The 24,681-nt window shown below is 45.9% G+C and overlaps 1 protein-coding gene and 2 long non-coding RNA genes across 3 annotated transcripts in view; all 3 read right to left on the bottom strand.

The window, feature by feature from the left end:
- Positions 1-24,681, bottom strand: part of LOC121629681 (scavenger receptor cysteine-rich type 1 protein M160-like) — a 530,109-nt gene that overhangs the window by 241,979 nt on the left and 263,449 nt on the right. The window lies entirely within an intron of this gene.
- Positions 6,397-7,333, bottom strand: LOC121629689. The gene is made up of 3 exons (XR_006008417.1): positions 7,026-7,333; positions 6,892-6,956; positions 6,397-6,417 (listed from the first exon to the last, which is right to left on the bottom strand). It is a non-coding gene; the product is annotated as an uncharacterized LOC121629689 (long non-coding RNA).
- On the bottom strand, positions 14,209-14,991 carry LOC121629690. Its single transcript, XR_006008418.1, has 3 exons — positions 14,838-14,991; positions 14,704-14,768; positions 14,209-14,229 (listed from the first exon to the last, which is right to left on the bottom strand). It is a non-coding gene; the product is annotated as an uncharacterized LOC121629690 (long non-coding RNA).

Genomic DNA, 24,681 nt, shown 5'->3' with positions numbered 1-24,681 from the left:
TACCATCAATTGTACTGGACCAGAACCATAAACTGGTTTGCATAATCATCATCAGGTCCAAGTGTAAAAAAAAATGTGCAGTGCAGATGGTCAGGTTTATCTGTAAGCTGGGACGGGGAACACACATCATCAGCAATCTTTTTCAACTCACTACAGCTCTAGGACCATTACAAATGAGGTCCAAAAACAAATGATATTGTGGTTTACCAGTCAATCCAGCACATTTTGGTCTGCACATTGGCATACACCCATTTGAAATGCACAACTCCAATCTCCGCTTAGTAAATGTACTTTACAAAAGAATGAGATTATCAGAGGATGTTCTTATGTCTTGTCTGTTTCCAAATCAGTCATTTTCAAAGGCTCAGAGAACCAACTTATTTGTCCATTAGCAGATCTTACCATCACTTTCTTCTGAGCTAGTTCATTCACATCTTGTGGTCTCAACACCGAACGTGTTGCCCTGAATCCCAGAGGAACTTCACTTTACATCCTTCAAACAACATTTCTACTTCTGGTCTATGCTCACAAGACAACAAGATGGAATAATCCTTCAACAATAACTCTTTACAGTCGCTAATTTTAGGTTTTCTTTTGTGAGTCTCTGTCAGCAGAATGTAGTCATGCTTGTTGATTACCCCATTTCCTTCCTTTCTTCACATTCTCACCACATTTCTTCTCCAATTCATTCACCAATTTCTGCCATCCATCCACATTCAGTTTCCCATCAAACAAACTTTCTTTTGACATGACTCCAGAAAACAGGGGGTATTCCAAAAACTGGGTTTACTGGTTTAGCTGACTATGTTAAACTAGATTACACAGTAATCTTGGGTTTTCTGTTCTAAAATGGCTACTCTAGGTAAAATAAAACAGAAGCATATGCTATGAACATGGTAGGGAGTAGGTTTCGTTCAGGCTGTGCGCAACATATCTCTAGCATAATGATTTGAGGGAAGGTCGCCACATGTATGATCAAATCAGAACCCCTAAGAAAAAGATAGACAAATACATTTACAATATTTTTACCTCCACCAAGGCAGAAGTTATGTTTTCACCGTCTGTCCATTTGTCCGTCCATTAGCAGCATAACTCAAAAAGTTATGGATGGGTTTATATAAAATATTCAGGAAATCTCCAAATTGGAATCAGGAACAACTGATTAGATTTTAGGGGTGATCCAGTTCACCGCCTGGATCGAGGAAGTTTTTTAAACACTACAACTGCCAACATTTCAATACCCCCTAGAACTGCCAGATAGGGTTATTTTGACACCCTGCCGACGCAGCATTAAAAATAAAGGTGCTGTTTACAGAGGACAGTTCTTTTTTCCCTTTGAATCCTTTTTATCATTCGAAAGTAGACAAAACTTCAAAGATTTTGGGGGGTGATTCTTCTTTTTTTTTTACCTGTCCTGTCCAGCATCATAGCAGCAAAATGATAATCTGGTTCTTGTATCGTGCTGAAAAAATTTGCTCTGCCAAGGGGAGGCCTGTAGGTATAAGGCTTCTCTTGATACTTTGATTCATTTATTTATTTATTTACTTGGAATCATGAAATTTATGTAATCTTGCTGGACCTGACCGGAGGGGACAGAAAAAGAAGGAAGACAGCAAAAAGAAGCAAAAGGAAAAGAAGAAAGATGAAAGAGGAGACAAAAACACCACAGAGAGAAGTCAACAACCCTTCAATCCACACCATCACCAGACAACAAACTGTTACACCTGTACATAAACACACCAGAAAATTTCCTACAACTTTTACAAAAAAAACAGAGCTGCTAGTCATTAAGAGTTCTTACATAATAAGCAAATGAAAAACACATATCATGAAAGTAGCTCAACGACCTGATACTAACTCATAGGGACAAAAAAAAAAAATTATCTCTTAGTGCCTATATTCTCAAACTCTGGTACGCGGACTGATGAAGAACCGAGGCCCCAAAGTGTGGTTTGTGGTGAAGTCCTCAGCAATTAATCCATGAAACCAGCACACTTCAAACGGCACCTTTTAACCAAACACACAGCTCTGAAAGACAAAACGTTGGACTTTTTCCTAAGAAAGCGGGATGAACCGAAGCAGTCCAAGTCCACATTGCAGTCCTGTGTTACATCCACGGCCAAAGCACAGGTGGCTTCATACCATGCCAGCCTCCGTATAGCGAAAGCCGGAAAGCCACATGCAATTGGCGAGCAACTCTGTCTGCCATTAGCCAAAGAAATTACACACATCATGTTTGGGGAGAAAGCAGCTAAACAGTCTAAACAACTTGGTGCCACTTTCAAATGACACAGTGTCAAGGAGAATACAGATCATGGTAGATAATGCTAAAAAGACACTGAGCGCATCAAAAGAAGTCAGTTTTATTCCCTCCAACTGGATGAGACGACAGATGTTGCAGATTTGGCAGATTTGGCTAATTTGATTGGCTAATTATGGATGTGATGGGGCAGTTCAAGAGGATTTTCTGTTCTGCCAACCACTGGAGACTAGAACTACAGCCGAGCATATATTTCAGCTACTGAACACCTTTATGCAAGAGAACAGACTCGATTGGAAAAAGTGTATCAGAGTCTGCACCGACGTTGCCAGGGCGATGACAGGCCGCCACAGCGGAGTAGTACCCAGGATTCAGGAGGTGGCACCTGAAATGCGATGGACACACTGCAGCATCCATCGGGAGGCACTTGCTGTGAAGAAAATGCCTAATGAGCTGAAGTCAGTGCTTGACTCAGCTGTAAAAACAATTAACTTTATTAAGTCCCGACCGATGCATTCTCGACTGTTTCACGTGCTCTGTGATGAAATGGGCAGCGAGCATGTCCAGCTACCGCTTCATACAAAAGTCAGATGGTTATCAAGAGGGAAGGTGCTTTCAAGGCTTTTCGAGTTGTACAGAGAGGTCCAGGTGTTCTTACAGGACAAAAACTGCCCCATATCACATGTCTTTGAGGATACTATATGGCTCAGTCAACTGGCATACTTGTCAGATATTTTCTCCTGTTTGAATGAACTGAAATTAGGATTACAGGGACTCTCTGTCAACATTTTTGATGTGCAGGACAAAGTCATCACACAGTTGAAAAAGATGGAGCTGTTCAAAATGAAAGTTATGGCAGGTGATGTTTCAGCATTCCCTGCTTTGGAGAGTTTTCTGTCTGACAACAACCAGCAACTTGATGACAGGGTCAGGGACAACATCGCTGCACACCTCGCCTCCAGGGAATATTTCCCGATGATGCCCAAAGTGAACAACTGGATAAGAAACCCCTACAGCATTGAAACTTCTGAAATCCCCAAGGATTTTACTGTTTGCGAGCAGGAGAGTTTAATAGAACTGTCTTGTGATAAAACGTTGAAGACTGGTTTCAAAAAAAGAGTTGCTGTTGGACATTTGAATACAGCAACACAGGGAATACTCTGCGCTTTCAGCTAAGGCCATGCGCTTTCTCCATCCTTTTGCAACAACATATTTGTGTGAGAAGCGCTTTTCTTCCCTTGCTGTCATTAAGACAAAATACAGAAGCAGGATGGATGCTGAGCCAGACCTGAGACTGAAGCTGACCACGATCAAGCCAGACATCACAGGACTGTGTGTGCAGGGACAGGCCCACCCCTCTCATTATACGTATATAAGTAGATAATAATCATAAATATGCTGGCCTTTGGTTAATAATTGTGAATGGTTCATTGATCCCCTTTTTCATGCTATGTTGCTGCAGTTTATATTTCTAAGTAGCAGAGTGTTAGCAGTAAGGACATGATGGTCAAAGCAGGACAGAAAGACTGTATTGAGCCTAATGTTTATACAGGTGTGTGTTTATTATCCCACATGTGAAGACGATGACAGTGATGACAAAAAAAGGTGTTCGCGTGTTGTTCATACCAATATAATGCACTGACTTTTCTAATGTGAATATTCATTCTCGTTACAGATTTGTGATTTTATGTTGTAAGATTTCAGATGTTTCATAACTTTATTGCTAAAAGAATTTTTGGAATTTGAATTATTCCTAACCTTGATTAGAAGAGTATTTTTTCAAGAAACAGAACACTTCTGGTTCTGTCAGCCTACTGTGTGTGAATGAATGAAATAAACCTGCTATTTCTAATGTTCTGGCTCGCTGTGTGTATAACAGGTGAAGAGATGCTGCTAGGATGAGATGTTAGGATGACTTTAAGTGCTTGTTATAATGCAACAGTTTTGTACAGTGTCAATAAATAAACCTCAAATTAGGAGTTAACATGCCTCCTTTATGAACTGTTCATTCATTCATCAAGGGGCAGCTGGGGCCTATCCCAGCATAAACAGGTGAGAGGCAGGGTACACCCTGGACAGGTCACTAGTCCATTGCAGAACCAACACATAGGGGACAAACAACCATTCACACTCACTCCTAGGGAGAATTTAGAGTCATCAATTAAGCTAACATGCATGTCTTTGGACAGTGGGAGGAAGCCGGAGTACCCGGAGAGAGCCCATGCATACACAGGGAGAACATGCAAACTCCACACAGAAAGTTTGAACATTCCCCTCCAGCTGAGATTTGAACCAGTGACCTTCTTGCTGTGAGGCTGCGGTGCTAACCACCACACCACCGTGCAGCCCAGTTCCTTTATGAACTGTCCATAGCTAATAGCTATGTATGTTATACCTTAATATGTTTGCTACTGTATGTTCAGGTTTTTCATGATAGTGGTACTTGTTGAGCTTGATATTTTCTCAGATGGTACATACTGTAAAAAGTTTGAGAACGACTGTCTTAGTGTATAAACCCACTGGACAACTCAGTGACTGTGTCAGCATGCAGAGGATGAGGAATAAGGAATGATCAGTGATGAGGAGTGGTTAGTGAGATCGTGCAAATGCGACCACGCCTCTACGGAGGTCAGAGGTAGACCAGGGCAGCCCAGAGCACTAACCCAAGGTCCTCCCTCCCTATAAATACAACAGCCACTGTGCAATAGCAAGGCGTATCAAGAGTGAAGTGCAAAGCCTAATGGCGGAGAGCGGGTCTACACATTCACCTAAAGACAACCAGGATCCAACAGTACCTTCAAAGAAAGAACGGTCTTTGGCAAAGAAGTTGTCCGATAAGGAAAGAGACAAAACACGGATTAACATTGGCCTTGCATTTCCAAGGTGGACAGTACTGCTAGAGCGAAAGGGAGTCCAGTTTGACTCTGAGTTAGCTATTCTTTCCTGGACAGGCAGGTAATTACATGAAGTCAAATGTTTGTTTTAATGAGAGTAATGTTAGGTGCATGTTCCAAAGTCCATTTAAATCAATGTAATGTCACAATCATGGCATGGGTTAATTGTCAGAGCTTGACTAGCAATGGGTCAGTTACTGTTGTGCAATGTGAGTAGCTCTGCAGCTTAGCTAGCACTAGCAGTTAGTATTGTGAAAAATTCAGCCTGATGGCCTCGTGGGCTGCCCAGTGTGATTCAACCGGGGCTCTTGCTTAAGGCAGATTTATGCTTTTATGTCACGGTGTATAGCTGGCGCTGAGATTTCCCAGCCGTCCCTGAAGGCATTCTCCCTCCAGCACAGCCTTGATTGCTGATGCGCTCCACCTGCGCTATGTGCTTTAAACACCAGCCTGTGACAACTCTTCCCTGCCAGATCATCTCGATTTATTCCTGCACATTTCCACCCATGATCTCCTGCCTGCCAACCTGTTCTCTGATCTTCGACCCGCTTTTGACCTGGATATCCTGACTCTGCCTGCCCCCTGTCTGGTAACTCGTTCTATCATTTGATTCTGCTGGTACTCTGACCCTTGGACTGTCTCCTGGATTTGAATTTGGATTACGGAACCTGTCTCTCCCCTGTCTGCCAAAATCTGGAGGATTACCTGGATCTTTCTGGAGGATTTTGTAGCATATGCAACTTGCTGATGCTATGGATACAGGTATAATTGACCAATTGTATTTGAAAATGCTAGGCTATATCAGGAGTTTCTAAGGTCACCTCAAGGAGGATCACAGTTGTAACCAAATCAACACACCAAGATGACCAGAGTGCAATGAGTGAGATGTATTCACATATATACATTATTTACACATTTGACAAAAAGGGAATTCAATATTGACATGAACATTTTCTTCTGAACTCAATTTATAGGCTTGTATAACCACAGTTTTATATCCTCTTCTTGGACTGTCCTTTAAGTGATGATAGTTCACAGAATGAGTGTACTGCAGTGCTTCCTACCACCAAAAGACAGAATCATGCGTAGTTCTTTCCCAACTTAATCCTTTCTGGTAGCTCGCCATCACAATTGTTGGTAATCTTATATGAGTTGGATCCTGGGTCTGAAGATCCGATCCTTAGGCTCACAACATGGCTGTGAATCCAGGTCTAGGAATCTGTTCTAGGAACTCGGTCTAGAAACCCGATCTAGGAACCCGGCCTATATAGACAGGACCAATAATTACCATCAATGCATTTACCATTCCCCAAATGCTAAAGAAAACTAATTGCTAATACTTTCAACTTCAATAACAAATAGCAGTAAACAGCATTAGCATCTCCATTTGCATTATCTTAGTAACCTTCATTTACAACATCTTCATGTACATGATCATAAATAATTACATAAATACCATTTCCCATCTTCAAATAAATGGTGTTTAGACTAAGACATCAAATAATAGAGTACTCTGTAAACAATCAAATGCATCTTGACTTCTTATCTTCACACTATGAGGCATAAAACATTTTAGTTTTAAATAGTGTTCAACATTATAATTAGAACATTAAAGAGGAAAGCAGTAAGCGCCCGCGCTATACAACATTTCCCACACATCATCTACTACAATATTAGCCATAGCACGCTACCGCTAGAAATTAGCATTAGCATACTACAAACAAATCCGACACTTACCAATCCCCGGTTCGTAGTGGCCATGTACCGTGGGAGGGTGTCAGATATGGTGCATACATCTACACCTAGAAGGCATGACAGTAAATATCCAACAGTTTAAGACAAAGACAGCCTGAAAGCGGTTAAACGCATACCTGCAGTGATCTACGTCATCCCACGTCTGCTCTTACACTGCTAACACACTGCCATGTTTATAACACCGAGGCGAAGGCGTCATCAAAGTCTCGCGCCAAGTCTCGCGGGAAATCTCGCGAGAGTTTACCCTTAAACCCCGAGTGTAACTGAACCACTGGGTTACATCCTCCCCCCTTTAATCGGTGCACGTCCACGTCGCATCCCAACCAAAAGGACTACTGACGAAGACTGCCAGCCATGGGAGCATGACTCAAAACTTCGGTGTAAGCATTAGCCAAGCCTTGAAACAAAGTTTGAACCACGGAGACCAAAGGATTGCCTTTCACCGAGTAATGCAATCGGTCCGGCGGTTGGCGTTTCCGAGTAGAACATCTGGGCAACACCCCAGTCTCGACAGGCTCACTAGGCACATCGGCAGAATTCTGATTGGCAGAATCCCAGAAAAACCCAGATTGGACTGACCCAGAAACTGCATGCCCCGGTCCCAAGGCTACCTCAACCACAGGCATCCCCTCAGATACAGGGGTAGGTATCTCCTCCTCCTTCACTGGGTGCAACAGGCCAGGTACATTAGTCCCTTGAAGGTCCTCCACCGGCTGCTCTCTGGCTTCGCCTGCTTCATCACCAGAACCTGCCAATTCCTCCCCATCAGATGGTGGTAGGGACTCGGCTAGATGGTCATCACATGACTCCGCTAGAGTAGCTCTGGGAACGGAGTTTAGCGGTGCTGAATCAGAGTCCACAGTGTCACTTGGAGCGGATGGAACAAACCCCATAATGTCACCGGATTCTGGCAGAGGATCAGGCTGGCTAGTACCTTCGACACTGAACGTAACTGGGCGCTGGCCAGAAAAATCCGGAATAAACAACTGGTCACATTCCTCCTCTTCTTCCAGGGAAACAGCACAATCGGGACGAAGTCTCGTTTGACTGCGAGTCTTTGGTCTGCAAACTGGAACATCCGTGGGGGGATCATTGACTGGACAATATGGGAGGAATCCACAGGGCAAAAGCAGATCTCGATGGAGGGTACGAATTGGCCCATCCTTTGTTTCTGGTTTCACAGTGTAAACAGGGAGATCGCCTGCACGGTTTAGAACAATGTACACATCCTGTTCCCATTTGTCCTCCAGTTTATGTTTTCCCCGCAGCCGAACATTGCGGACCAAGACTCGATCTCCCGCTTCCAGACCACCAGGCGTAACTCGCTTATCAAAGCGGGTTTTGTTCCTCTGCCCCGACTTGAGTGTATTCTGCGTAGCCAATTTGTAGCTCTCTTCAAGGCGGAATCTGAGGTTCTTAACATAGTCTGAATGGGAAACAAACTGGGGTTCTCGAATGGGCAAACCAAAAGTTAGGTCAACAGGGAGTCGGGGGGATCGACCAAACAGAAGTTCATAGGGGGTGAACCCTGTAACCTCGTTCCTAGTACAGTTGTAAGCGTGTACCAACGGTTTCACATACTCCCGCCACCTTAACTTCTGCTTTTTTTCCAGAGTTCCTAACATGTTCAAGAGAGTCCGATTGAACCGCTCAACCGGATTCCCTCGAGGATGATATGGAGTCGTGCGAGTTTTCTTTATTCCAGCCACTTCACATAGTTCTTTAATTAGTCTTGACTCAAAATCTGGTCCCTGATCAGAGTGCAAGCACTCCGGAATGCCGTAATAGACCATGTAGTCATTCCAGAGACACTTCGCAACAGTCCTGGCCTTCTGGTTCGGGGTGGGTATGGCAACCCCGAATTTAGTAAAATGGTCGGTAAGGACAAGAATGTCTTTAGTGTTACTACTGTCAGGTTCGAGGGATAAGAAGTCCATACACAAAAGTTCGAGAGGCCGACTAGTCTTGATATTTACCAGTGGAGCGGCATTCTCTTTTAATGCTTTCCGCCTCACACACCGACCACAGGTTTTAACGGTCTTCTCTACATCTGCCGCCATTTTTGGCCAGAAAAATCGTTGACGTACTAGGTCGAGAGTACGTTCTATTCCCATGTGCCCCATGTCATGATGAAGAGATTGGAGTACCTTCGAGCGCAGATCTGGGGGAAGGACGAGTTGAAAGGTGAGCTGATTCTCATCCCGCCTTCTCCTATACAACACGCCATCCTTTAACTCCAATCGGTTCAGCTCCCTCAGCAACAAAGGTAACTCTGATAACTCTTCTCGAGCTGTGGGAGGAACCAGCTCTCCAGTCTGGAGCTGGTGAATGACCTCACGAATCGCAGGGTCAGCTTCTTGCTCTGTTCTTAAATCATCTTGGGACCAAAATGAGATAACTGGCAACCCATGGCATTCCTCTTCGTGATAACTGTCTGGAATGGTGTTTACATTGAGAGAAAGGGATTCAACTAAAGTAATAGGATAAAATAGATCTGACTGTGCTCTCACCAGGCAGCTTTGGCAGATAGCATCCACAATATCCGCAGAGACCTCTTCAGCATCACCAGGCTCGCACAGCTGCCTTGAGAGATGATGGGACAAGTCCCACTCTTCACAGGAGTTGACGTCTCCCTTCTGTTCCCTCTGTGCAAGTCTGGACAGGGCATCTGCATCGATGTTGTGTTTTCCTGCACGGTACTGAAGCTTGAATGAATAAGTAGATAGTGCAGCTAGCCAGCGATGGCTGGTGGCATCCAATTTGGCTGACGTCAAGACATATGTGAGGGGATTACTATCAGTCACGACAGTGAAATTTGCTCCATAAAGATAATCGTGCAGCTTCTCTGTGACACTCCACTTTAAGGCCAAGAACTCAAGCTTGTGGGCTGGATATTTTGACTCGCTCAAGGAGAGACCTCGGCTAGCATAAGAGATTACTCTTAGCCTGCCCTCCTGCTCCTGATATAGCACCGCCCCTAGTCCGGTGGTACTTGCATCCATATGGAGGATGTACGGCAACTTAGGGTTGGCAAATCCGAGCACAGGAGCAGAAGTCAATTTTTCAATAGCAAGTTCAAAAGCAGTTTGACAATCTATTGTCCATCTTTCCCCAAAGGAATGTTTAGGATCAAAATAGTTTCCAGCAGGTCTCTTTCTCTTGGTGGACCGTTGAATTGACGCATAACCGCGTGTTAGAAGGTTTAATGGTTTTACAAGGGTAGCATAGTCTTTGATAAACCGCCTGTAATACCCAGCAAATCCCAGGAAAGATCTCAGCTCCTTAAGGTTTCGGGGAACTGGCCAGGCTTTTAAAGTAGAAATCTTCTCGGGGTCCGTTTCTATACCTTTCTCTGACACTACATGACCTAAGTATCTCACACTGGTCTGGAAAAATTTACATTTCTCAGGTGATAGCTTTAATCCAAACTCTTTCAGTCTGTTCAATACTCGCAACAACCGTTGCTCATGTTCTTCCAGCATGGCAGAAAAAATTATGAGATCGTCGATGAACACCAGGACCTCATTTAAATGCAAATCTCCCATACATTTTTCCATCAACCGCTGGAAGGTACTCGGGGCGTTTGTTACCCCCTGAGGCATCCGATTCCATTCCCAGAAGCCAAGTGGTGTAACGAAAGCAGTTTTTGCTTTGTCTTCCTCACTCATCTCGATCTGGTAATATCCGGACTTCAAATCTAACACCGTGAACCATTTAGATCCGGTTAAGGCTGAAAAATATTCCTCCAAATTAGGAAGAGCATAAGCATCCTTAACTGTTTGTAGGTTTAACTTTCTATAGTCTATACACAACCTCACACTACCATCCCGTTTCCGAACAACCACAATTGGTGAGGAAAAAGATGACTCTGACTCCCTGATTACTCCAGCTTCAAGCAGGTCCTGCAAATGCCGACGCACAGCCTCAAGGTCTTGCGGGTGAATAGGACGTGCCCGGTGCTTGAAGGGTGTCTCATCATGGAGCTTAATGCGATGTTTTACTCGGTCTGTACAGCCAAAATCCATGTCGTGATGGGAGAAAACTTCGGGCATATTATTTAAATGAGATGTTATGCGTTCTTTCCATTCGGGTGGAATTGGTGAATCCTCAAAATTAAACTCCATAGGTTTCTTACTGCCTTTGGCTGTGGTAGCTGTGGCTTGCTGTGATAAAATAGTCGGTGATTCGCCAATATCAGCAATTACAGAAAGAGGTGAAATCAGGATGTCTCGATCTGACTCATTCTTCATGACGACAGGGATCTTGTGCGGTGCGCAACGTGGTATGGTGACTAAGCAATTCTGAACACACAGTCCCCCAGGCAAAGGTAAGGTAGGATGTTCAACCATAGCCCATGAGACTGCTGTTGGTGAGTTAACCTTAGCAGAGCCCTCCAGAACGATAGTGTGTCTCGCGGGAATGAGGACGGGCATTGTGCTTATTAGTTTTACAACTCCTGCTCTTCCCATCTGGCTCTGTTTGTACTTCATTTCAAGGCGTTTCAACACTGCTTTATATCCGTAAGTACTAGGTTGAAAAGTAGTGGAATCACTAGCAATGTACTGGGCATACAGGATCTCCAGTGTGTTCATCCCAATGAGCACCGGTGACAGACTCTCAGGACTGACATCCGGAACTACCAGAGCAAGTGTTGGGATTTCAAAATCAGCTCCTAAAAAGGGTTTAGGGAATGTTACCATGATTTCAACATAACCTAAATAAGGCACAATTTGTCCAGCAGCGCCCTCTACTTCGAGCAAGTTGTCTAGGGATTTTACAGGTAGATCAGCAAGATTTTTATTGTAAAAAAATACAGGAATTGTGGTCACTTGTGAACCTGTGTCTAATAAGCAGTTACAATTGGCTCCAGCAATAATCACAGTAGCTGAACATTTTGAACCAATAAGCCCCCTTGGCAAACTGACTGGAATGTTTTTCTTGGTGAACTGCTCTGCACACTGAACCACATTGTCTTTTTTCTTGGAACAGTTTTGGTCCCTGGCCCCTGTCTGTCCCACAACAGGAACCGAAGTTAGTTTAACGGGTTCTTACGAAAAGTGGTTTGCGGCTTTTGGGCAAACTGTCTGTTCTTCTTCGCGACCAATGTCGGATTGGGCTCATTTTGACATTGCGGTCTAATATGACCATCTTCCCCACATCTAAAACAATAGCCGGGTCTGGGCTGTGATGAAGTTCTGCGGTTTGGTTGTGCAGCAGCTTTATCAAGTTTACCAGACCGCTGGCTGAAAGATTGGGTCTGATGAAGAGAGTTAGTGGGCAGAGGAGCGGTCAACATGGCCAGTTGCTGCTGAACATCAGCTAATTGTTGAGCCAACTTCTGCGTGATGTTAGTCAGGGCAGCTACAGCCCCAGCATCTTGACTGCCCAAATGAGCAAACTGCGCATGGGTAATAGCTTTCTGCTTGGTTGACCCCAGATGTTGTTTCATGCGCAGAGATTTTGCAGCTTCCTGATCTTCTTCAGTACGCAGTCGGAGTAACAGCTCAGCAAAAGTTGGTGGCTTTGTTTTCTTCTGCTTTAACTGGAGTTCTGTGATTAAGTTATCATCCCAACACCCGCGACAAAACTGATTCAGTAGATGACGATTTATGTCCCCTTCAGCTACACCCCCTCTCATCGCAGCAGCATTCAGTGTAACCTGGAGCCGTTGAAGGTAGGCTGATGGTTTCTCTCCAGTATTTTGGAAAGTGTCCATGAATTTTGCAAACAGTTCATCGCCATCTTGCACCGTTGCGTATGCCGAGTCAAGTGTTTCCAAATACACCGCAGGCAGCATATCAGAACGTAGATGTTTTACTATGTCAGCAGCTGGCGGCAAAAGACTGTCTACTAACTTTCTTGTGCGTTGGAGATCAGACACAGATGGATCCCTCATTAATGATTCCACTCCTGCTCTCCAGGTCTCAAAATCCACTTCATGATTCGGTCTGGGCACACGTCCTGAAAACACTCTGAGGCGCTGATGTGAAGTAGAATCCTCACTTTTAACAATATGTTCCACAACATAACGCTGGACCTCAGGTGGATGGAGATCTTGGTGGGATAATGATTTCCGTGACGGTAGTTGTGACATAGGATCTGATGATATACATGGTATGCTGCTTGGACTTGGCACTCTCGTAGCTAGACCTGGTATTCTGGTGACTGGAGGAGGGGTAGATGGATGCCTCTCTGATGTCATCCGTGGTGATGAAACATTCCCAGCATCTGTGGGGTGCCCTTCCACTGGGGATTCCGGTTTAAGTGCAGCAATGGAAAGACCAATCTGGGTCATCATGGCTGTCAATACCTCCCCATAATCCATCCCAGTTAGCTTTGCTAGATCCTGCAATTCAGACAGATATGATGTGGTTTTGCTCTTCGCAACCTGCGCCGTGCAAACAGTAGGTAAATCTGAAATAATAAAGGAAGTAGTATGGTCCTTGGTTACTAAAGTATAAGGTAAGCTGGGGCGCAATGCTTCTAAAGCAATACCGGAGCAAAATTCAACAACAAGTGTTTTATCAAATTTAGAGTCCGGTTCAGATATTATTATTTTATTATTATTACCATACTGTTTTAAAAAATCAAACACATCCTCATTATTGCTGTCAGTTACTGATATGCCTTCTACTAATACAGCATTTGGGATTTTGATACCTTGTTTCAGAAACACATCCATTTTCACAAACCTATTAACCCAAAAAAAAATGAGAGAAATTTGTTTCCAATGTGGATTTAATACAACCAACTGATCCTCCTGGCTAGCTCGCCAAAAATTCTGTAGCATATGCAACTTGCTGATGCTATGGATACAGGTATAATTGACCAATTGTATTTGAAAATGCTAGGCTATATCAGGAGTTTCTAAGGTCACCTCAAGGAGGATCACAGTTGTAACCAAATCAACACACCAAGATGACCAGAGTGCAATGAGTGAGATGTATTCACATATATACATTATTTACACATTTGACAAAAAGGGAATTCAATATTGACATGAACATTTTCTTCTGAACTCAATTTATAGGCTTGTATAACCACAGTTTTATATCCTCTTCTTGGACTGTCCTTTAAGTGATGATAGTTCACAGAATGAGTGTACTGCAGTGCTTCCTACCACCAAAAGACAGAATCATGCGTAGTTCTTTCCCAACTTAATCCTTTCTGGTAGTTCGCCATCACAATTGTTGGTAATCTTATATGAGTTGGATCCTGGGTCTGAAGAATCCGATCCTTAGGCTCACAACATGGCTGTGAATCCAGGTCTAGGAATCTGTTCTAGGAACTCGGTCTAGAAACCCGATCTAGGAACCCGGCCTATATAGACAGGACCAATAATTACCATCAATGCATTTACCATTCCCCAAATGCTAAAGAAAACTAATTGCTAATACTTTCAACTTCAATAACAAATAGCAGTAAACAGCATTAGCATCTCCATTTGCATTATCTTAGTAACCTTCATTTACAACATCTTCATGTACATGATCATAAATAATTACATAAATACCATTTCCCATCTTCAAATAAATGGTGTTTAGACTAAGACATCAAATAATAGAGTACTCTGTAAACAATCAAATGCATCTTGACTTCTTATCTTCACACTATGAGGCATAAAACATTTTAGTTTTAAATAGTGTTCAACATTATAATTAGAACATTAAAGAGGAAAGCAGTAAGCGCCCGCGCTATACAACATTTCCCACACATCATCTACTACAATATTAGCCATAGCACGCTACCGCTAGAAATTAGCATTAGCATACTACAAACAAATCCGACACTTACCAATCCCCGGTTCGTAGTGGCCATGTACCGTGGGAGGGTGTCAGATATGGTGCATACATCTACACCTAGAAGGCATGACAGTAAATATCCAACAGTTTAAGACAAAGACAGCCTGAAAGCGGTTAAACGCATACCTGCAGTGATCTACGTCATCCCACGTCTGCTCTTACACTGCTAACACACTGCCATGTTTATAACACCGAGGCGAAGGCGTCATCAAAGTCTCGCGCCAAGTCTCGCGGGAAATCTCGCGAGAGTTTACCCTTAAACCCCGAGTGTAACTGAACCACTGGGTTACAATTTATTCAGTCTGGATATTCAGCTCTTGTAACTATCAGAACCAACTAACTGTTTGTGGTCCAGCAGTTTCCACAGCCCCGGCAGAGCCCCATTGCTGCCATCACGTTTACTGGAAAACCACCCGGCCAGCTTCCATACCCTCTGCTGGCTAGCTGACTGTGGGGCCAGACTCGACTCCCCTGGAGATATTCTCACCGTTACAATAAAAACCGTTTTACCCAATCCTCAGTTCCGACTTTTATTGTGGTCCAGTTTGCTGTTCCGTGACACTTTTATGCTTGCATGGTTTCTGTGTCTGCGTAACCTCCATAGGCTCGGTGTAGCTCCGCAGAGGTTCGAAGCTCACCTCTTCCAGACCTGATGTGCACCCCTGCTATGCAGACGGTTATTCCATAGTTTAGGTGCACAGATAGAGACGGCCCCAGCCCCTCTGAGCTTACATTTAGAAGCGGGGCGACCAGGAGCAGCTGATCAGCTGACTTGAGTGACCAGGAAGGGGTATAGTGGTGGAGAAGCTCAAATAAATAAGATGCAGCAGGATCATTTAAAACTTTAAAAGCAAACAAAACAGGATTTTAAAATGAACTCTAAGTGCATGGACAGCCAGTGGAAGGAAGCCGGGACAGGACTTATGTGTTTCCTTTTCAGGTTCCTGTTAGCCCTCTATGGCATGACTTTTTTAAGTAATTTTTTAAGAAAAAAAATATTTGACTACATTTTGTGGGAGCTTGGTGGCACGTAATAATATATCTATCATAAATTCTGCCCCCCTGCCCCCCCCAGACAAGAATTGGAGTTGTTGCTTCAGGGCAACACTGTGCTATAAGGGTTCTAAAATTCAAGGTTTTACAGCTGGTATATAAGTGACACTAACAACTTGTCATGGTCGCTGCTGCAGGATCTTCCGTTTCCTCATCAAACTCATCTGCTCCACCTGGGCCTCCTTGATTACACATCATTCCCACCCGCCCGCTCTCCTACTTAAACCCTCTCTTGTCTCTCCTTCCCTGCTGTCACCATCACACCAGACTCTGCGCCGGACACGCCTGCAACCACTAATCACCGCCGTTCATCATCTCCGGAGTACTAAGGACTCACACCTGCAGCCAATCCCTAGCCAGACCTTATAAACCCCAGGACACCAGTCAGTATCTGTCGGACCTCGTTCAAGTGACGTGAACTCTTCCTCCTTCCCTTCCCCGGTCCCGACTGACCCTGACGATCCAGTGGACAAGATCAGTGTGTATTTTCCTAAGATACCTTCTCCAGCCAAAGACACCTGTTCGTAATAAATCTGTCAACTCTGTTCTGTCTCGGAGAGGTCCTACATAACAGAAGGTCCGACCGCAACCGAGAACAACACCAGGATGGAGCCTCTTCCCGCACGTTATGCCGGCGATCCCCAGTATTGCAGTGGCTTCCTCCTTCAGTGTTCTTTACACATCGAAATGAATCCTACCAGGTACCCTACTGAGCCCGCTAAGGTGGCTTATATCATATCCTTGCTTTCAGGACCGGCTCTCCAGTGGGCGGATGCAATGTGGCAACAGGAGGGCGTGGTCACGCAATCCTATCAACAGTTCACACGTCACTTCAAGGAAGTGTTCGGGGTTCCCCCCGGGGACTCAACCATACAGGAAAAACTCTCCCAGCTGAAACAAGGAGGTACACCTATCACAGAACATGTCATTCGTTTCAGAACCTTAGCAGCAGCCAGCGGCTGGAACGAAGCAGCGTTGCTTCCCCGCTTCCGGATGAGTTTGGATACAGATCTACAATTACAACTCGTCACGTTTGATGACACCCTCGGGCTCGAAAAGTTCGTCCAGCTCACCACCCGGGTAGCGCATAGACGGGCAGGCTGCCTGCAGGACCCACAAGCCGCGGTGGCGGCTGCCGAGACAGAGGGAACAGAGCCAATGCAGGTGGACACGGTCAGGCTGACTCCGACAGAGCGTCGGCGGCGACTCATCAATGGACTCTGCCTGTACTGCGGACAAGAGGGCCACCGACGGGAAACCTGTCCCGTTCGACTACCGAGATCCAGGGTGAGTTTGGCCTGCCGAGCCTCTATCACATCCAAATCTCGCACCATTCCTGTCATTCTCACCTCTCCTTTGGGATCCCTAACAGTTACGGCGCTCATTGACTCCGGTTCCGAAGGCAACTTCATATCTGGATCGGTGAAGAACAGATTGCAAGTCCAGTGCCACAACTGCGCCACACAATATCACATCCAATCCATAACGGGGAAAAGAATCACACCCCTCAACAGTCAGCTCCAAACTTCACCCCTGAAGTTGCAAGTAGGGGGATTACACCACGAAAAGGTTTCCTTCCTGGTCATACACGACGCCACAGTAGATGTGATACTGGGACAACCATGGCTGGAAAAGCATGATCCGACTATATCCTGGAAAACCGGAGACATTCTGCGTTGGGGCTCCACCTGCTACCCCTCGTGCTTTCCGACCCTACCACATCCCGATCCCGATAAAGTCCTCTGGCTTAGGTCCACTTCTATTGAAAGTCCAGATATCAGCTCTGCCGACACGTATCCCCCGGAATATGTATCCTTCAAAGACGTTTTTTGTCCCGCCAGAGCCGCACTATTACCACCGCATAGACCGTCTGACTGCGCCATAGACCTCGTACCAGGTGGAAAACTCCCTATGGGCAGGATTTACCCTTTATCCATCCCAGAAACGACGGCAATGGAACAGTATATCACCGAAGCCCTGAAACAGGGCTATATCAGAAAATCTACGTCTCCTGCAGCATCCAGTTTCTTCTTTATCGACAAGAAAGATGGGGGATTAAGACCATGTATCGATTACCGAGCCCTTAATCAGATCACACGCAAGTACAAGTATCCACTTCCACTGGTTCCGGCTGCTCTAGAGAAACTCAGAGGGGCTACCCTCTTCTCAAAGTTAGACCTCCGAAGCGTCTATAACCTCATCAGAATACGAGAAGGGGATGAATGGAAAACAGCTTTTGTGACCCCAACCGGACATTATGAGTATCTAGTCATGCCCTACGGTTTAGTTAACGCCCCATCAGTCTTCCAGAGCTTCATGAATGAGATCTTCCATGATATGATTAACCAATTTATACTTGTCTATCTGGATGACATTTTGATCTTCTCTGCAGATCTCCAGACCCATGTAAACCATGTGAGACAAGTGCTCAAACGCCTTCGCACCCACAGCCTGTTCCTGAAAGCTGAGAAGTGTGTTTTCCATCAGACAGAAGTGGAATTCTTGGGATACCTGGTAGGACCCCAGGGTGTGACAATGAACCATAAAAAAGTACAAGCCATCCTGGAGTGGCCCAAACCCACTACCATAAAGGCCCTCCAAAGTTTCCTGGGTTTTGCAAACTTCTACAGACGTTTCATTGAGAACTTCAGCGCCATCACCGCTCCACTCACCGCCATGTTGAAGAACAAACCCCGCCAGTTACATTGGACGCCTGCGGCGGAGACGGCCTGGCTACAGCTACGCCAAGCGTTCAGTGGTGCACCCGTCCTACGCCACCCGGATCCCTCGCAACCTTTCGTGGTGGAGGTGGATGCATCCTCAGCGGGGGTCGGCGCAGTCCTGTCACAGCGTATGGGAAGTTCGTCACAGCTTCACCCCTGTGCGTTCTTCTCTCGGCGATTGAGTCCAGCTGAGCAAAACTACGACATCGGAAATCGGGAGCTCCTGGCCATCAAGATGGCACTGGAGGAGTGGAGACACTGGCTGGAGGGAGCCACGCATCCGTTCGTGGTCCTCACAGATCATAAGAACCTGTCTTACATCCGGGAAGCCCGCCGTCTAAACCCCAGACAAGCCAGGTGGGCTCTCTTTTTCACACGTTTTGACTTCACCATCAAATATCTTCCAGGGTCTAAGAACTGTCGAGCTGACGCCCTGTCCAGGCTCTACGAGAAAGAGGGGGTGCCTGAGGAGCCTCCACCTATACTGCCAGCACGGATGACGGTCGGGGCGGTTCAGTGGGCGCTAGATGAACAGATTCTGGAAGCACTGGAAAGGACACCTGCACCGTCTGACACCCCGACAGGTCGTATTTATGTTCCCACAGAATATCGTCAGCAATTGGTGGAATCTGCGCATACCTCACCGGGGACTGGACATCCGGGAATCCAGGCCACACAGGCTCTGTTACAACCCCGCTACTGGTGGCCCGGCATGAACTCCCACATACGTCAATTCGTATCTGCCTGTGCCCCTTGTGCGCAGACTAAAAGCACGAGACAGCTGCCTGCGGGGAAATTGCTTCCGCTGCCTATACCGCAAAGACCCTGGTCTCATTTAGGTGTGGACTACATGACCGACCTTCCTGCCTCTCAAGGTAACACCTGTGTACTCGTAGTGGTGGACAGATTCTCCAAAGCATGTAAACTTATCCCCTTTCCTAGCATCCCGACCGCGGCGACCACTGCCAGGGCGCTGTTTGAACATGTGTTCAGGAATTTTGGACTACCAGAGGACATTGTCTCCGATCGGGGTCCCCAATTCATCTCACGTTTCTGGCATGCTTTTTTCGGTTTGTTAGGGGTCTCGGTCAGCCTTTCCTCTGGATATCATCCTCAGACTAACGGCCAGGCCGAGAGGAAGATCCAAGAGGTGGGCCGGTTCCTGCGGACGTACTGCCACTCGAATCCCACTACGTGGAGCGAGTTGTTGCCCTGGGCTGAATACGCCCAGAATTCCCTCCGACAGGCTGCCACAGGTCTCACCCCGTTTGAGTGCGTTCTGGGTCGACAACCTCCTTTCTTCTCTTGGGATGGAGCTTCATCGGAGGTTCCTGCGGTGGATGAATGGTTCAGGCGCAGTGAGCGGGTTTGGGCCCAGGCGCATCGTCATCTGCAGCGGGCCATCAGACGCAGTGTTCCCCTGGCGGATCGACGGCGGTCCGTGGCTCCTGCGTATGCCGTGGGGGACCTGGTGTGGTTGTCCACTCGGGGCATACGTAACCGTGGATCCTGCCGGAAGTTAAGTGCTCGATTCATTGGCCCTTTTCCTGTAGCTGCCCGTATCAACCCGGTTGCCGTCCGCTTGGATCTGCCGGGTTCCTATAAGATCCATCCTGTTTTTCACGTGTCTTTACTGAAACCTTACCATCCTCCTGTTGATCTGTCTCCTTCAGGGTCTGGTGTGCCGTCCGTCCCTCCTCCGCCGCCTCCCCCTCCGCTGGCCACGGCGGATGGCTCTGTTTATGCCGTCCGGGAGGTGGTGGACTCGCGGCGCCGCCGTGGGCGGTTGGAGTACCTCATTGACTGGGAGGGGTATGGTCCGGCGGAGCGGTCCTGGGTGCCCCGGGCAGATGTGCTGGATCCCTTCCTCCTCCGGGCTTTTCACGCCGCTCGTCCCCTCCGGCCGCGTCCGCGTCCCCGTGGTCGTCCTGTTTCCCGGTTTTCTCGTCGCCCTTTGGGGGCTCCTGGCGGGGGGGGTACTGTCACCATCACACCAGACTCTGCGCCGGACACGCCTGCAACCACTAATCACCGCCGTTCATCATCTCCGGAGTACTAAGGACTCACACCTGCAGCCAATCCCTAGCCAGACCTTATAAACCCCAGGACACCAGTCAGTATCTGTCGGACCTCGTTCAAGTGACGTGAACTCTTCCTCCTTCCCTTCCCCGGTCCCGACTGACCCTGATGATCCAGTGGACAAGATCAGTGTGTATTTTCCTAAGATACCTTCTCCAGCCAAAGACACCTGTTCGTAATAAATCTGTCAACTCTGTTCTGTCTCGGAGAGGTCCTACATAACACCTGCCAGATGGTCAGCATTGTTCTCCTTGTTGATATCCAGCGTTTTCTCTTGCCTCTAGATTCCTGTTAATGAACCCTGTTTTGTCCCTCGGATCCCTTTGTTCCTGATTCCACATCGGACTTTTCCTGCCCTTTGCCTGTCTGGACATCGGCCCTGTTTTGGAAAGACCTCTGAGCCCTGCCCGACCCTGGTAAGTAATCTGACTTCTGCCTCTTTGTGAATGACCCTTGCCTGTCTGAGTACTACGCCTTTGGATTGTGGATCCCCACTGTTTATGTCTGGAGTTGTTTCAGGAGTTCATGTTCCACTGCAGCTCAGGAACCTGCCGCCAGTCTCTGTCGGACTTCATCTAGATCTCCATCCAATCTCCATCACTGTGTGTTTGTGTGTGTGGCTGAATTTCCGGGCCCTCAGTGATTCATTATGCTCATTACAAAACTATTCATTAGTAAACAAGTTTATTAGACAAAAAAAACTCAGAAATGGTTCCAACCCATCAAACATAAAATAACCACAGTCTCCTCATGATCATGTGGACGTTTACCTTTAAAATAGTAAGTAGGAAGTGGAGTTTTGAACATGTGCTGTTGCCCTCTTCATCCTATTACATGCACATAAACACATAAAAACTGCACACACCTTATTTCTCTGTGTACTGACTGACTCATACACATGAGTATATTTTTTATTTAAATCTACCACAAATATAAACATGTTGAAAAGCGATGTGCAACTTGCCAAATGGTAGCAGTATGCACTATGTGACTCTGCTCCCTGAAAGGACTGCTCCACTCCCAATTAATAGATCACATTCACTTTAACCCCACTTTTTATTGGACACAGACATGTCTAGTGATATTTAAAAAATTTACCTCCTCAAAAAACTTAAAGGGGCAATGTGAGGACCAGATATGTGGTTTGTTGCCTCAGTAGAGGGTTAAAAGTTGTGCATCAGCGTTCAGAACCAGCTGCAAATGTGCGAGTAGGGACTGAGTTACTCTAATATAGAGGGAATTACAGTAATCCAGCCATTATGATATAAAGTCATGGATTACTGTCTGTAGCTGCTGCCTAGAAAGAAAAGTTTTACCAGTTTCTTTAAATGATAAAAGCTGGATTTGATTGTGGCATTAATTTGACTGTCCATATAAAAAATCACTGTCCATTCTAAAATAGACACTTAGAGCTGGGGCGCAGATGAGATTTTTAAGTGAGGGGGACAAAGCTGTCAGCAAATGATTTCAACTCAATGGGCCATTTGTTCAAAAAAGTTTAATCTGGATAAAAGCTATCCGGATTTAGATATCCCATGTTTTTGGGACGGTGGATCACGTAATCCGGCTTACTTTTACCCCGGTTGTTCAAAGAAAAATAGGATGGGATCACCAAAATCTGGATTTCCAACATGTAGATCAATGTGCGCAGGTACAGTTTTTCTCTATTGCCAAAACACAAAACCCAGTACTCTAAACCAAATGACCAGTTGCCTAAACACATTTAGTAAAACTCCCCCCCTTTTGCCACAACCACAAACACAATTCACCTGTAGACACTGTTCACAAAACCCATCCCCTTTTCCTCAAAACTCAAAACAAAAATTGCCGTGCTAAAACACATTTTGCATATAAGTCTGCTCCAATATGCATTGTGAAGCTCATGTGATGCAAAATGCTACCCACAATCAGCAAAACTTGAACACAATGAACATACCTGGTGCCAATCAGTAAACACAACGACTCATAATTGAAAACACCTATTGCAAATGATGTGACCACACCTATATAAGTCAGTGCAGTTTGCTGAAAGTTCAAAAACAAAAATGGATGATGAAGACAGAAGAAGAGGAGTTTGTGTCAGAGGAGGGAGAGGAGTTTGTGTCAGAGGAGGCAGAGGAGTTCGTGTCAGAGGAGGCAGAGGAGCGGGCCGAGGAGGGAGAGGAGCAGGTCAAGGAGGGAGAGGAGCGGGCCGAGGAGTGGGCCAAGGAGGGCGAGAAGCAGTCCAAAGAGGAGCAGGCCAAGGAGCAAGAGGAGAAGGAGGGCAAGCAAGACAACGCATTTTCATTACAGATGAAATGAGAGCAACAGTCATTGACCACGTCATTGTCCACGGCATGAAAATGACCGAAGCGGGACAACGAGTCCAACCAAACCTCAGCAGATTCTCAGTGGGCACCATTATTCGGGCCTTCAGAGAACACAACAGGTACTGTATGTAGTAGTTTTTTAGTCACTACACTAGATATTCACAGTATACAGTAGTATAGTGGAGTGCACCTACATACAGACAAGTGCAATCATGGTTACAGTAAAAGTGTGTACTGCAAGGACCATTTCTGACCAAATGACTGTTTGTTTCTCTAGAGTTGAAAGATTGCCATTTGCAGGTGGGAGGGCTTCCAGATTCACACCAGCCCAAGAGGTCCTCATTGTGGATATGGTTCGGGAGAACAATGTGATCAGACTACGGGAGATACGGGAGAGGATCATTGGTGACAATTTGAACTTTCCGACCATTGACAATGTCAGCCTGACAACCATAGACAGAGTCCTCAAGCGCCAGAGAGTAAGAATGAAGCAGGCCTATAGGGTACCCTTTGAGCGCAACTCTGGAAGAATAAAACACCTCCGTCACCAGTATGTGCAAGTAAGTACAGTACAATCCATGGCCTACAGTACTTTACATACAATACTATACTGTCGTACTGTAATGTGCTCTATTGACTGTCTTTCTGAACACCTGAAAACGCTATTTGTTTCCACAGAGGATGTTCCAGTTGGAGTCCATGGCCAGACCCCATGAATTTATATTTGTGGATGAGGCTGGCTTCAACCTCACAAAAAGGAGGAGGAGAGGCCGTAACATCATAGGACAGAGAGCTATCGTTGATGTGCCCGGCCAACGTGGAGGAAACATCACTCTCTGCGCTGCCATGAGTTCTAGAGGGCTTCTCCACCGGCATGCTGAACTTGGTGCCTACAACACTGAGCGTCTCCTCACCTTCCTAGGAGAGCTCAGAGATGTTTTGCATGACAATGACCACCTGAATGCTCGGCCAGCAGATCACCACGACCAGCAGATTCCTGGGCCAGCTGATCTTCCCATATACGTCATCCTCTGGGACAATGTTAGCTCCCATCGCAGCATCCAGGTCAGAGAGTGGTTTAACATCAATCAGCAATTCATTAATGTGTGTCTACCACCCTACTCTCCGTTCCTAAACCCAATAGAGGAGTTCTTCTCAGCATGGCGGTGGAAGGTCTATGACCGCCAACCTTACACTAGAGAGAACCTTCTCAGGGCTATGGACCTGGCCTGTGATGATGTGGCTGTGGAGGCGTTCCAAGGCTGGGTGCGGCATGCCAGGGCATTCTTCCCACGTTGTTTGGCTATGGACAATATTGCCTGTGACGTTGATGAGGTCCTGTGGCCCGACCCAGCCCGACGACGTGATGCCTCTCCATGATTTCGGTGTCAACATACAACATACTGTGTCAATTTTCAACGTACTGTAATAAAAGAAATCGCACCCTGAACATTGTGTTCTCAATTGTTACTGTACAGTATCTATTGTGTGTAATGGATCCTCCATGGAGTTTAGTACTCATTTTTGCATTGAGTTGTGATATTACTGCATTTTCTGCATTATGTAACTATTCCCATGAAATGCACAAATCTATAGACAATGCCCAAAACATATTTGAGAATAAATAAGGGTTGCTCAAATGCATCCTGGCAGTTGTGAAACTGTAAAAAGAACAGTCTCACACTGTGAAAATTGTGCTTTCAATTTTTTTGGTAATGTGGTTAATGATGCTCAGTAGTGTTTACATTTTTGCAGGCCTTGAGTGGTATTTTGGTGTCAGAGTTTGCTTTTGAGCATATGAGCAAC

This window comes from Melanotaenia boesemani, chromosome 19 (genome assembly GCF_017639745.1).
Source record: "Melanotaenia boesemani isolate fMelBoe1 chromosome 19, fMelBoe1.pri, whole genome shotgun sequence".
Lineage (NCBI taxonomy): Eukaryota > Metazoa > Chordata > Actinopteri > Atheriniformes > Melanotaeniidae > Melanotaenia > Melanotaenia boesemani.
The sequence above is the reverse complement of the archived record's forward strand: the minus strand, read 5'-3'. Positions and strand labels throughout refer to the sequence as shown.